Source organism: Macrobrachium rosenbergii, chromosome 12, assembly GCF_040412425.1.
Source record: "Macrobrachium rosenbergii isolate ZJJX-2024 chromosome 12, ASM4041242v1, whole genome shotgun sequence".
Classification (NCBI taxonomy): domain Eukaryota; kingdom Metazoa; phylum Arthropoda; class Malacostraca; order Decapoda; family Palaemonidae; genus Macrobrachium; species Macrobrachium rosenbergii.
Genome location: NC_089752.1, coordinates 114,331,182 through 114,343,592, shown reverse-complemented (window position 1 = coordinate 114,343,592; position 12,411 = coordinate 114,331,182). Strand labels below are relative to the sequence as shown.

The window sequence follows — 12,411 nt, the reverse complement described above, 5'->3', positions numbered from 1 at the left end:
ACTTAGTCGTTATTTATTTTTAATCAATACTGTACATTGGAAAGAGAAAATCCTCCCACATCACTCATAAAATCATAGACTATATTTGTAAGATTGCCTATTACTATGTATAGCATTATTTTAAGTAAAAGCTCTCAAATTACCTGGCTCTGACTAATTTATTTGCTTATATATATGATAACTAGTCATTAATTTTAATTTCTGATCAATCATAAGATATATGGTTTTTTCAATGTTATGTTTACTTTTTAGTTCTGTTTCCCATTTAAAACGATGTCTGCAAATTGTTTTACAAAACGACTTACCCAGAGTTCCAAAAATGTCTTATTTTTATTGCTATATAGCGTTTTTATTACTTATGGTTTATTGATACTTAATTTTGTTTAGTTTATATTCGTAAATTATCTCTGTAAAGCTTTAATTTTAATATTATATCGTGTTTAACTTTTTCTCATGGGTCAACTTTTGAAGCTCATCTGCCAACCTGTTACCAAATGCTTATGGCAGAATATCTTTAAGATGCCTCATGATTTTATATTAAAAACACTCACTGACTTGTATTTATTAAAGTTAGATAGTTTAATTATCTATATTTTAGTTTTTTATTTAATTATTTAAAATAATTTATTTTTATAATGAAAATTTTAAATATTAGACCATAGTTATATAATAAATAAAACCCAGCATAACGATAGTTGCTACGTAAATATTTTAATTTTAATTATTTTAGCGATTTATGCAGGAATAAGAAGCATTAATTACATTCAAAGAACATAAACATTAATATTTAAACTAATTATCATATTAATTTTACGAAATTTCCGATATTTAACGTAAAATTGAAGGTTAAATCTTCGATGTAAAAGCACAAAGTTGTCATTTACTGTTTATTGCTTGTTTTTATATTACAGTTCGAATAAGTATCAATAGATGGCCATAATGGCGTTGTCGAGAAATGTCAAACCTAAAATTAAGTTTCGGATGAAGCCGTCCAGGTAGATCAAAGTGCTTTATGAAATCCTACCCCTCAAGTGCAAAGTGTTTTCATAATGAAACTTCGTGTTGTTTTAAGTTATAGTGTAAGTGTCTGTCCATTAAAATTCAAGAATACCTTATGGTAGCCTAAACAATGACATTTAGCTTAAGATTTGCAGGTTGAGGAGGAGGTAAGCCTGTGAGTCTTTCAGTCTCATGTCAGGCTGCCATGCTGATGCCAGTTGTATGAAATGTGACGCTGAATTGGTGTTTATTTTTGTGAGACTGAGGATGCGAAGTTTCGATGACATGAATGGTACAATTAGTGGGTGAAATCCTCAGCAGTATTAACCTAGCCTAAATACATTTTATACTTGTCTAACCGAAAACTACCAGGCCATAAATCTTAACATAGCCTACTGACAAGGGTCCAGCATTCTAAATACTAGTGCTGTTAAATACAAATATGGTGCTGTTGAGCATCAATGTCTATGGTAAGTGAAAATGACTCCTTGGTCCTGGTAAACCCAAAACACAAAAAATATATATGGTAAAAGGTTACTTTAGTTGTATGCCCTGATTCCCACCAGTTAGGTTAGGTAGGTAAGATCTGGTAAGGTCAGGACCTAGCATTGTAGGAAAGGTTATGGGTATTTATGTGTGAGGAACCTGTCCTGGTTGGCGAAGTGCGGGAATCAGGCTGAGCAGGTAAAGTAAAGTTTTACCACATATACTACGTGTTATACCTAATCCTTAACCTATTGTATCAATCTTACTTTACCTTCAAACTCCTGTGTATACCTTACACTTTTGTGTGTAGCAGCCATGTAGCCTACCACCTTCAATTCTTGCCCATTTCTATCCCTAATGCCTAACAACTCACATTTCAGTTTTGTGCTTTATTATTAAATTTTACCAATGCTTTCATTCAACAACTTGTCTAAGTCGTGGCTAAACTGATTAAGGAAGCCTGTGCAGAATGGCAGTGCCAGTGTCTAAAGATCCCACCTCTTAACTTAGAAAAATTTACTTTTTGCCATAAAATTGGCAGTCAACATTGTGGCAAAAATCAACCACATAGACTTAGTGGTTTTTACGGAGGTTTAAAACTACGTTGATTAACTTTTATTCTAGAATTTGTTCCATTTGGAGGCATTGTAAAAAAAAATATACCCTTGTCTGTCTTTCTGCAAGCTATGCTACACCCTATTTAATACAGTATCAACCTTACACTTGTTTCTGAGCTTCCTAGCTAAAAAAAGGCTATAGACAACAAAATGTTGTTCTTTCATGCTGATTAGAAGCAAAATCTTGAGTGATAGCGATAAACATTACATAGGTGTATACACAATTTGTGTTCAGTACACCATTAATTGAGTACTGGGAAGGAAGTGTTTCACGGTTGTTCAAGGTGCATCATCATTCGGTAGGATGCCATATTGGATTCAAAATTGCCATGAACACTTGTTTTTCGAAGACTTCACATGCTTATTTTAATTTGTATGGCAGTTTCTTATAGCTCATTTTGTTAATGAACCTTTAAATCTTTTGAAAGGTGTTCTTAAAGGTTTGATTTTTTTTCACCAATTAAATATCAAGTGAAAAGGTGAAAATTCAGCGATCGATGTGTGTCATGGGTGATATTTTACCCTTATTCACAAACCATAAATTGTGGTGTTTAAGTTTAGAATAGACTTGATCTCCATCAGCTGGTTATGTGCACACTCAACCAAGTGTGTTATAAACATATTTTCTGAACCCTATACATGTAACAAATATAATGGAAGCTGAATCTGGGAAGTTGTATTGGAAGAGGTTATAATCAGGTGGGTAATAATATACTGTACTGATATTGCTTTTCACTTTCAAAGCAAGTAATGGGTCATTTCCAGTTTTTGAGCATACTGTATTAGGTTAAACAGGTTAATCTTAACCTATTAGTCTAATGTTTCTCTCAGTATTAACATTATTTATGACGTTATTTCTTGTTAAACCAGATCTATAGATCCTGCTACCGGGAGCGATGCACTTTTGCTGGTTAGGATCTTGTACTGAGTTGTAGCATCTTGTAATGTAGTTGTAAGCTAATTGACTATGTATTTTTTAAAGTATGCTGTGTGATACTAGTTCCTCTAGCAACTTGTTGCTATGGTGCAAATAATTATTACAAGAAAAATATTAAGATGGTATAAGAAATTATAGTATTGATAATTTGTGGTTAGAATATTAGTTGTTAGTGATAATAGGTAGGAATTTCTCATAAGGTAATGGAACAGTTTCTTGCAGCACAAATGATAGGGAGCTAAAAGTCAAATTTAGAAATGTTATTTAAGGAGAAGCCCTCTTAGCAAAGGTATTGGCCTATAGTTTAACAGTTAATTTCGGATGCTTAAATTGTGTTGGGACCATGCTAGAGTAGATATTTGATTTGTAGTAGGATACTTGGTTTTACTTAGTTGTTATATGAAACCACAAGGTTACCAGCTGTCCTGATCTGGTTACTTGTTAGATTTATCAGAGCATCAAAATTTGCAAATTTTTACAATACCAGTGGAAGTAACTTGTTTAGAAGGACCTGTCATTTTGATATGCCTATATGATTTTGTATGACATTCAGTGCGTTGAAAAACTACTTATAAAGAAATACTTTTCAGGACTGAGCACTCAGTTGTATTTTGTGAATCATAATAGGTAATGGAATTTGATGTGTACGGGAATTTTTATTTGTTATCCAAATTAAACTGTTCAAATTCTGCATTTATTCTAGATTTCCCATCAGTATTTGTTGGCCAGGGAAGGAAATATACTACAGAATGTCAGTGATTGATTGAGTAAATGTTGCCAAAACTTCAAATGTAACATTGCTTTTAGATTTCCATGCTCTGTTCATAGGTTGGATGAATGCACAATCATTAATGTAAGAATTTTATTTGAGTGCAAAATTTTACTTAGCCTTTTATATGTTTACGTTTAAAGGAGTTGAAATAAATGGTGCTCAGACTTTTTGAGTCGTCGTCATCAATATTAGGATTTGTAGTTCTTGTAATCAGACTCATTATTAACAGATAAATTCAAGATCGAGTTTAATATTGGAAATTGACAATTGGACAATTTTTTCACATGAATTGAAAGTAATTGAAGAAAAATGTTAAAATTTGTCCTATTACAATACTATTATTAATATCGGAAAGATATAAGGAATAGAAACATGTAGAACCAGTGCCAAAATAAATATGCTTCAAAAAGGTTGGTTATTAGGCTTTACAACTTTATGAAATGTTAATATAAGAAACGGCTACTATTGATTTTCCTTATGCTGTATTCCAGTTTCTTTGTAATTGATGACTTATGCTTCTGTTGAATATTTTTATTAAACGTTTTTTCCTATTGAATAATGTAGATTCCTTTTTTCAGGCAAGGCTTTGACTTCAAGGTCTACAGTTTCTTCAATACATCTAAAAAGACAATCTGATACAACTCAGTAGTTCTTTCAAACATCAGTCAGTTCTCTAGTTATGTAAAAAAAATAAATTTTTTATTGCTGGATATTAACTATTTAAACTTATAAACCCAACCACCTGACTGACTGGAGACTAAAAAATGCTCCTCAACAAAGTATACTGCTTTTATGGTGTTCAATTATGAGCCTATGCTTTTTGGATAATAATGGTAAGGCGAAAATTTTGACTGCTTGAAGTACAGGTATTCAACTTTTTTATTATATTGTCATAGAATGTCACTCATCTATAACTGTACAAAGCTAAGTAACCTTCCATGAAGTTTGTAGAAGCCACTCTTAAGCATGTTATTACGTTCATTGCTTTTGAATTAAAGAATAAGAAATCAATTAGTTAATTAAAGTACTGTATTATCATATTATGCAAACAGCAGTTTTGATAAAAATACTTGTACTAGATGTTAGAAGAACTTAATTTCTTGTTTTTAAAGTATGTGTATCAAAATGATTTGGGTTGTATCGAATTGCCTTTTTAGACATATTGAAATCCCTTCAGTATGTAATGAAACACTCAAACTTCAGCATCAAAATAGGCCAACACATGCATGACAAGACAGGAGTCAACCAATGAACATTGAAATATGTAAGTTTATGAATGATGAATATTGGTGTTAATTCTGGTTTGATAATTTTTGAAAAACTGGAATATCAAGACTTCTTAAATCCATTGACAACCAAAAGGCTAATATAAAAGCAGAAGTATTTAATAGCAATAAGTATATCATCATGTCATCAACATTGATGATACTGAATGTTTTGTATATACTTTACAGGCACTGTATATGAAACTTGAGATGGGAATAGGTTACTAAAGTTTATTAATACAGTACTGAAGTTCATTGTTATGGTACCTATTACAGAAATGTTATATTAAATGGTACAGATATGATTATAGCCAGAATCTGCCTTCTTTGTAGGAATTTTCTGAACATACAGGCTAATCATGCAGCCTAGAAAAGGGGTAGTCCAACCAAAACCCTTCGGAGAATGGGATGTGATTTAATCGGGTGGCCTCCTCAGGGGCCAGAAGATTTGGAAGACCCAGAGCTACGTGGATGGTGATTATAAGAAGAGAGGAGGCTGGAGATTTCCACGGTGTTGGAAGTGAAGGTGATGGAAAAATACTTGATTATGTAAAATTTTTATTTTTCAAAGGATACTCTTCTTATTGATCTCATGTATAATCTGATTCTCATTTGATTCAAAGTCTGCCTTGCAAAATAAAATATTAGTTCTCACAAAATATACAAACCATTGTACAATATATGAAAGTAATTTGCGTCAAAGAAATACTAGTTTTAGTTTTGCGTATGTAAGAAAAATGCCATGTACTAAATGTAAAAATAGCTATTGTAAATGTTTACCCCAAAACCCATATGTTAAAAACTATCCATTAAAATTAAATACCCAATGTACGTAATGTACATAAAGTAAAAACTTGACCAATTTCTGGAGGTAATTAACTATTCAATTTCTTTTACAGATATGTTGATTCTAAACTGAGAACACACTGATGTACAATCAACAAAAGCTACAGCAAACTATGATGGAGTAATGGCATTACTTGATGGAGAATGAAGCAAACCCTGGAAGTGTTTAGTTTCACTTGTAAATGGTGAGTTTTTATCATAAAAGAAAGTGTTACCTTGTGGAATAGAATGTGATGGCCAGAATTATTTTATGTGAATCTTATTAATAATATGTTCACCTCAGTTCTGCAGCTGTTGAATGGGTAATGTCAGTCTCTTAGGTCATGAGATAACCAAGTAAATACAGTATGGCCTCAAAGAACCCCATAGGGGGATAGTGCCATCAGTGCACCTCATGCAGTGCTGTAGGCATTACTTAAGGTTCTTTGCAGCATCCCTTCGGCCCCTAGCTGCAACCCCTTTCTTCCCTTTTACTCTACCTCTGTTCATATTATCTGTGTATTATCTTTCTTCCATCTTACTTTTGCACCCTCTCCTAACAATTGCTTCATTGTACAAGTGTGAGGGCTTCCTCCTGTTATACCTTTAAAATGTTCTGTACTCTCAATTTCTCCTTCAGCGCTGAATGACCTCCTAGGTCTCAGTGGTTGGCCTTTGGCCTAAGTAATTTATTCCAATTCCAGTAAATAGGCATAAAACAATGGAAGGTTTGAACTACTGGGATTATAGGTTATACTGAAAAACTTAAGCCTTTAGGGCATGCTGGTTTTTATAAAATTTGATTACAGACTGGCATCTAAGATAATTGACTAATTGGATCTCATTAGCATTTGGAAATGAATCATCTTGACAGATGGCACTGTTTGTTCTTGGTCTGCCCAAGAACAAACTGGATTTACTTTTTCTTACTCTGTCAGTGTGACTAAGACCAACGACAACAAAGGGTTTTATGGATGTATTTGGCATATATAAAGTTTGATTCCTGTGAGGATGGTCCATATGTGTTATCTCAAATCATACCTAGGTTGACTAAAAGTCTGAGACTATATTTGATTTGCTGATAGGTACAGTAATCTCATTGTATAATGCAACATGCATCAAAGATCACATGCATGTGTGCACATTGTATGCTGTAAGTCTAAGGGGTGACTTTTCCACTAACAATCAAGAGTCAAAAGTTACAATTAGAATGAAAATATCTCTCGTTGATATTCAGTAAAGTGTGAATTTTCTAAGTAGGCCTACCAATAAATGGACAAAAGAAAGGTTTTGGGTGAGTTCCATAAATTCACAGAATGGAGAGGATGGTAAACCGGATCTTTTGCTCAATCTTTCATTTCACTCCAGGTTGCTTTCAACAATACTTCTTTCTTTACATCTTCCCTTTTACCTTTATGCATTCATTCAGACAACTGGAGTTCTATTTTTGCCTGTCAACAGAAGGCTCTACATTGTTGAACACACTCTTGGCATAAAGTCATCATCTGGCTTCTTGACTGAGGATGGGAAGACTTACTTTCATATTTGGCAAAATGTACTCTTCAACAGGAGTCCCCTTACTGTGATTGGCATTATCGGAACAGCCCTCACCTTACAGAACTTTTTTGACTGTGCTTGATCCTCTGATCAGGGGGTTGATCATCCAACAGTTCATTTTTGCAAGCAGTAAGATCAACATTGACCTTCACTGTCTACCAGTCACCAGTCAGCATCTCTTCAACACCAGTGGTAACATTTAACGTCTTGCTCTATCTGCCTGTGACCAAGTACCTACCAATTGTTTGCACATGACTAAGGCACCAAAAAAACTATTGAGGAAAATGTCTGAATAGCTATAATGTCTTTAGTAATTACAGATTGTTATTGGCCCAACCTGATAAGCTGGTTTTTGTAACAGAATATCCAAGTCACCAAGCATATCTGTAATTACATTGAGCTCCTTCCTCAAGAGTTAAAGGTCTTGCACTTCTGTGAAGCTTGTATAAAAAAGGGAGGGCATTTTGGAGTGTGAATTATCTTCATTTGTTAATGTTGAAATGTAAGTCTCTTGTTTGTCAGTTAGTGGAGACCTGTTTAAATAAGGACAAAAAAGATATGGAAAAAGTAACTTCATGATGTGGGCCACCCATGAATTTTATTATGCTTCATGGTTAGAATAACAGAAATAACAGGTGATAGAATAGGAATTCGTCTCAGGCAATTAGGAAGTATGAAGCAAGTGAAAATGTGAGTAAGAAAGTATCTATTATTGAGGGAGTGTATACATGGGAGCTTGGGCGAAGATGGATTAATGGAGCCAGATTTCAACAGAGATATTAGTCAAGTCTGTTTGCGCACAGGACTGTCCAATAAGTTGCTTGTAGAGCTTAAGAAGATATGTAAACAGAGATCTTAAAATAGATCATGGCACAGGAAGTCTAGTTTTTGAAGAAAAAGTTAAGTATACCTTAGTTTTACCAGACCACTGAGCTGATTAACAGCTCTCCTAGGGCTGGCCCGAAGGATTAGACTTATTTTACGTGGCTAAGAACCAGTTGGTTACTTGACAACGGCACCTACAGCTTATTGTGGAATCTGAACCACGTTATAGCGAGAAATTAATTTCTATCACCAGAAATAAATTCCCCTAATTCTTCATTAGACGGCCGGAGACTCGAACTAGGGCCTAGCGAGTGCTAGTCCACAACTATATCGACTTACCTAACGAGGAACTAGTTTTTGAAGAAAAACAAATGAAAATTAAGAGAAGGAACCAACAGAGGGACCAAATGAGGTCCGGTAGGAGCGCCTCAAAAAATAAAAATGAAGAGATATATCTAATGTCATATAACCAATGAAACCTATGTTATTGTGGGTGACTGTTGAAGTGTTGAGTAACATAAAATCCTTCTCCAGCATCTTAGGAGATGTATTATAATAGGGTGCATCATTTTAAACTTTTTTAGCCACTGAATATGCACACAAAATAGAGATTTAGGAATCAATAGTAGACCAAGTGGTTGGACTACAAAAAATTAAGAATTTAAATGTGGTATTAACTGTTCAGAGCAAATCCATTGCAAATGGAATTTCTGAGAGATAAGAGAAATTTAGAATTTGAAGGTATTTAAGAGGCTGAATGAATGAATGAATGAATTACAATGATTAATACAGTGGTATAGGACTCTGGGTGTGGAATGGATTTTGAGAGTTCAAAGAGTAAGACTACAACACGTGTAAAAGCTATTCAGAGTTCAGAGAATGCAGATGTAAAATCAAACCTTTATAAGAAGGACGAATGGGCTATATGTAATAACAGTAAACTTTAGTGTTATCCTCTTGGAGCAAAATGGCTGTAAATACAGTAGTTACTGCCACATCAAACTTCTTAATAGCAGCTCCATTAAACGAGGATACACCAGCCTAAAAAAAACACACACACTCACACCAGCCAGGTGCATGTAGGACATGCTAACAGATTATTAAAGGCCAAAAGTTATGCAGAGGCAGTGAAAATAGAACATTTACAATAAGTTACAGCTACTGCATCACTTAGCACTCTAAGGGTAGACATGCTGTCTTTCAAAAAAAAAAAAAAATGACATCATAGTGAGGCCTGTGTATTACCTTGTAAGGTAATCCGAATGAAGCAAACCAGCCCACTTGCTAAGAGCAACCCACCTGTCTGCTATAAATACCTCTGTACCTTGTATCTTAATTCATTCACATTTATCAAGTAGTTGACCACTAGAGCACGAGTTGAAACCATTACAGTGGAACATCTAAACATGACTGTAAGAAGCCTAATAGACTAGCTATGCATTGATGAGAAGGTTATAAGGGGCACAGAGAAGGTTCTACAAATTAAATGCCATAAAAACTGCCTTTATATTTACCGATACTGCCCTTGAAGAAGGTTTCATCCCCATTAATAATTCACACATTTAGGACTAACGTTTTATTTTGTATATTGAAATTTACACTACAGATCATCTTTCATTTTATCTAAATTTACATTTGCAGTCAAAATCTTATTTACATTTTTATTTATTGCAACTTTAACTAAGATTGCCCTAAGATGTCCTGAGTAAAACAAAAAATGGTCAACTCTGGTTAAGAAGTGCCAGTTCCATTTTTGCCCTTCTTTGTAATTTGGGACCTAGGTATAGGATGTCTGGAACCTTAATGTTAATTGTCTTATTTCATTACTCTGTAAGCCAGAAGACCTGAATGTTGCATGATTTAATTAATTTGTTCCAGTCTTTTCAGAAAATCATCTGCAACTGGCAATGCAGAGCTCCAGTAGTTCAAAGGTGCTAGTGGAAAAAACCCTCAAAATTAATCAACCACACATTACCAGTACAGTATTGGTATAGCTCCAGAGATTGATTAATATGCATTCCCAAACCCCATATCCATAGCTCACAAGGACAGGAAAATTTTCTGCTTGTGAAAATCTGCCAAGATCTGAGCATGGTACCACAAGAGTGAGAAGTTGCTGGCAAAACCACCAAACTAATGTAGATGCAGAAGGTTCCAGAGTGAAAGACCATAACTCCAAGAAACAACTTCTTTTTAAAATGAAATTTGTGAAATTTTCAAACCTTACCAGTTGGCAAGGAAAGATTTTAAGCATTACCTGCTGGCAGGAAGCAGATGCCAGTGGCATATAAGTTTTAGTAAGTTTGAGTGAGAAATTTAGGCAATATTTTTACAAATGGGATAGTACTGATGTAGGGTTATGATTTTAGTAAGGTGCTAGAGATAGTTTATCAAAGTTATAACACTGCTGCTTGGCAAAAAATTCACTAGGGTTCAGCATTCCATATTGTCACTTTAAAGAAAAAACTTCACAGCTCCTTGCATATAAAGTAGTTCACTTATGTTCAGGATGTATAGTTTATTGCTTATGTCAGCCATTGGGTAGTTCAATTTTTGACAGGATCATATTAAATAATGATAATAATAAAGATGACAATAGGGTAGTCTCAGATGAAGTTCCGTCATACCTTGGCTTATGCTGCCCATTAATATTTCTTGTGTTCAGTGGAATTTATCACACCACAGTATGAGGTATGGTAAATTTCTTTTCCGATTAATATTAGCTGTCAGGTGCATTCAGAATATGTTTTTGACTGACACCAGGTTGAGTACCTTAGCATGATAAACAACATCCCAGGCAGTGTACAGAGTAAAATATCACTTATAAGAGCTTTGGAATTTGAGCAAACAGGGTTTACAAAGGCTGGTTGACAGACTTCAGATGTTCTATTAGTGCCAGGATTATCATCAGGCAGTCATACATAATAGGATACAAGCATTTTCTACTGTGCAATTGGATATCAGGTAATTCACAATTCCAGGATTCATATCACCAAAGGAATCTTTTAATTCATTATTCTGAATATACTTTTTGCCAAGTGTGTACATGGTCAATAATTGTCATTACACTATTAGGACATGGATTTTTACTTAGAGGTCATGTTCTTTTAAGTGGAGGTAATTTCAATTATTTTTAAGAGTTTTCCTTGTGTTCTTACCTGCTTAGTAGCAAATATGAAGGCTAGGTCTTATAAAAATGTCTTCATTTAGTGGTTAGAATCTGTCAGGTATTTTTTATAAATAGTGCCATGTCTTGCAGGTACTGTACTAGGATCCATCATAGTAGGGGGCTTGGAGGTAAAGCTGCTTTTATACTAGCTACAATCCCTAGTTTGTATGAATTATTGAAGAGTATCAGAATTAATTTCAAATCAATTAATTGGTGAATTCTGTGTCTGTTGTTGTACAGTATTATTTATTTACATGTTTAAATTCTAGGATAGAGATATTTCAGAATTTTATCTATTAATATTTGTCTCTAATTCATTGACAAATGGAGAATTAACCTTAAATTTCAAGTGATTGAATGATTTCTCTTATATTTGCACAAAGTTTGCCATGAAAATAATGCATCTTGCCAAACATTAAGCACAAATGAATTGAAAGTCAATACTAAGTATTGTTGATTAGCTTAAAAAGAAACTTATCATGGAATCTGCATATTTTAAGACCATTGTATCCTAGATGAATTTTTAATAAGCAACTCAGATTGCAAATGTTGCTTTAACAGGAGTTTGGCATTACGGACAAAGGTATTTTAAGTAAATAAATCAGTTGTTACTCAAACTGAATGCATTATTGTGTGGATAATTTAAGTAAATGAACTAAAACGCAAAAAATGGATGAAAAGGAAGTTGGGTATTGTTACCAGTGTCATCTTAGGCCTCTGAATAAATGAACTCAAAAGAGTTGATTTATTTATAGACTCTAAGCAACAGTGCCTTAACAAATGGAATTCTATTTTGTCAAGTTAAAGTTATAAAATTGTACTTTATTTTTTTGAGTTACACAATTCCCATTGAATTTCAGTAACACAGTCACATTGCCGGAAGCTCTAATTCTGTCAAAAAATTATCTTGAAAAGTTGAGGAATAGGAAAATATTATAATACATTTTACATTTTGGTGT

General features: G+C 33.8%; 1 long non-coding RNA gene across 1 annotated transcript; it reads left to right on the top strand.

Moving 5' to 3' along the window:
• The first annotated feature begins 921 nt into the window (after nt 1-921).
• LOC136843912 (uncharacterized) lies at nt 922-12,122 on the top strand. Its single transcript, XR_010854724.1, has 5 exons — nt 922-1,079; nt 4,390-5,075; nt 5,410-5,602; nt 5,976-6,107; nt 10,171-12,122. It is a non-coding gene; the product is annotated as an uncharacterized lncRNA (long non-coding RNA).
• The last annotated feature ends 289 nt before the right edge of the window (nt 12,123-12,411 follow it).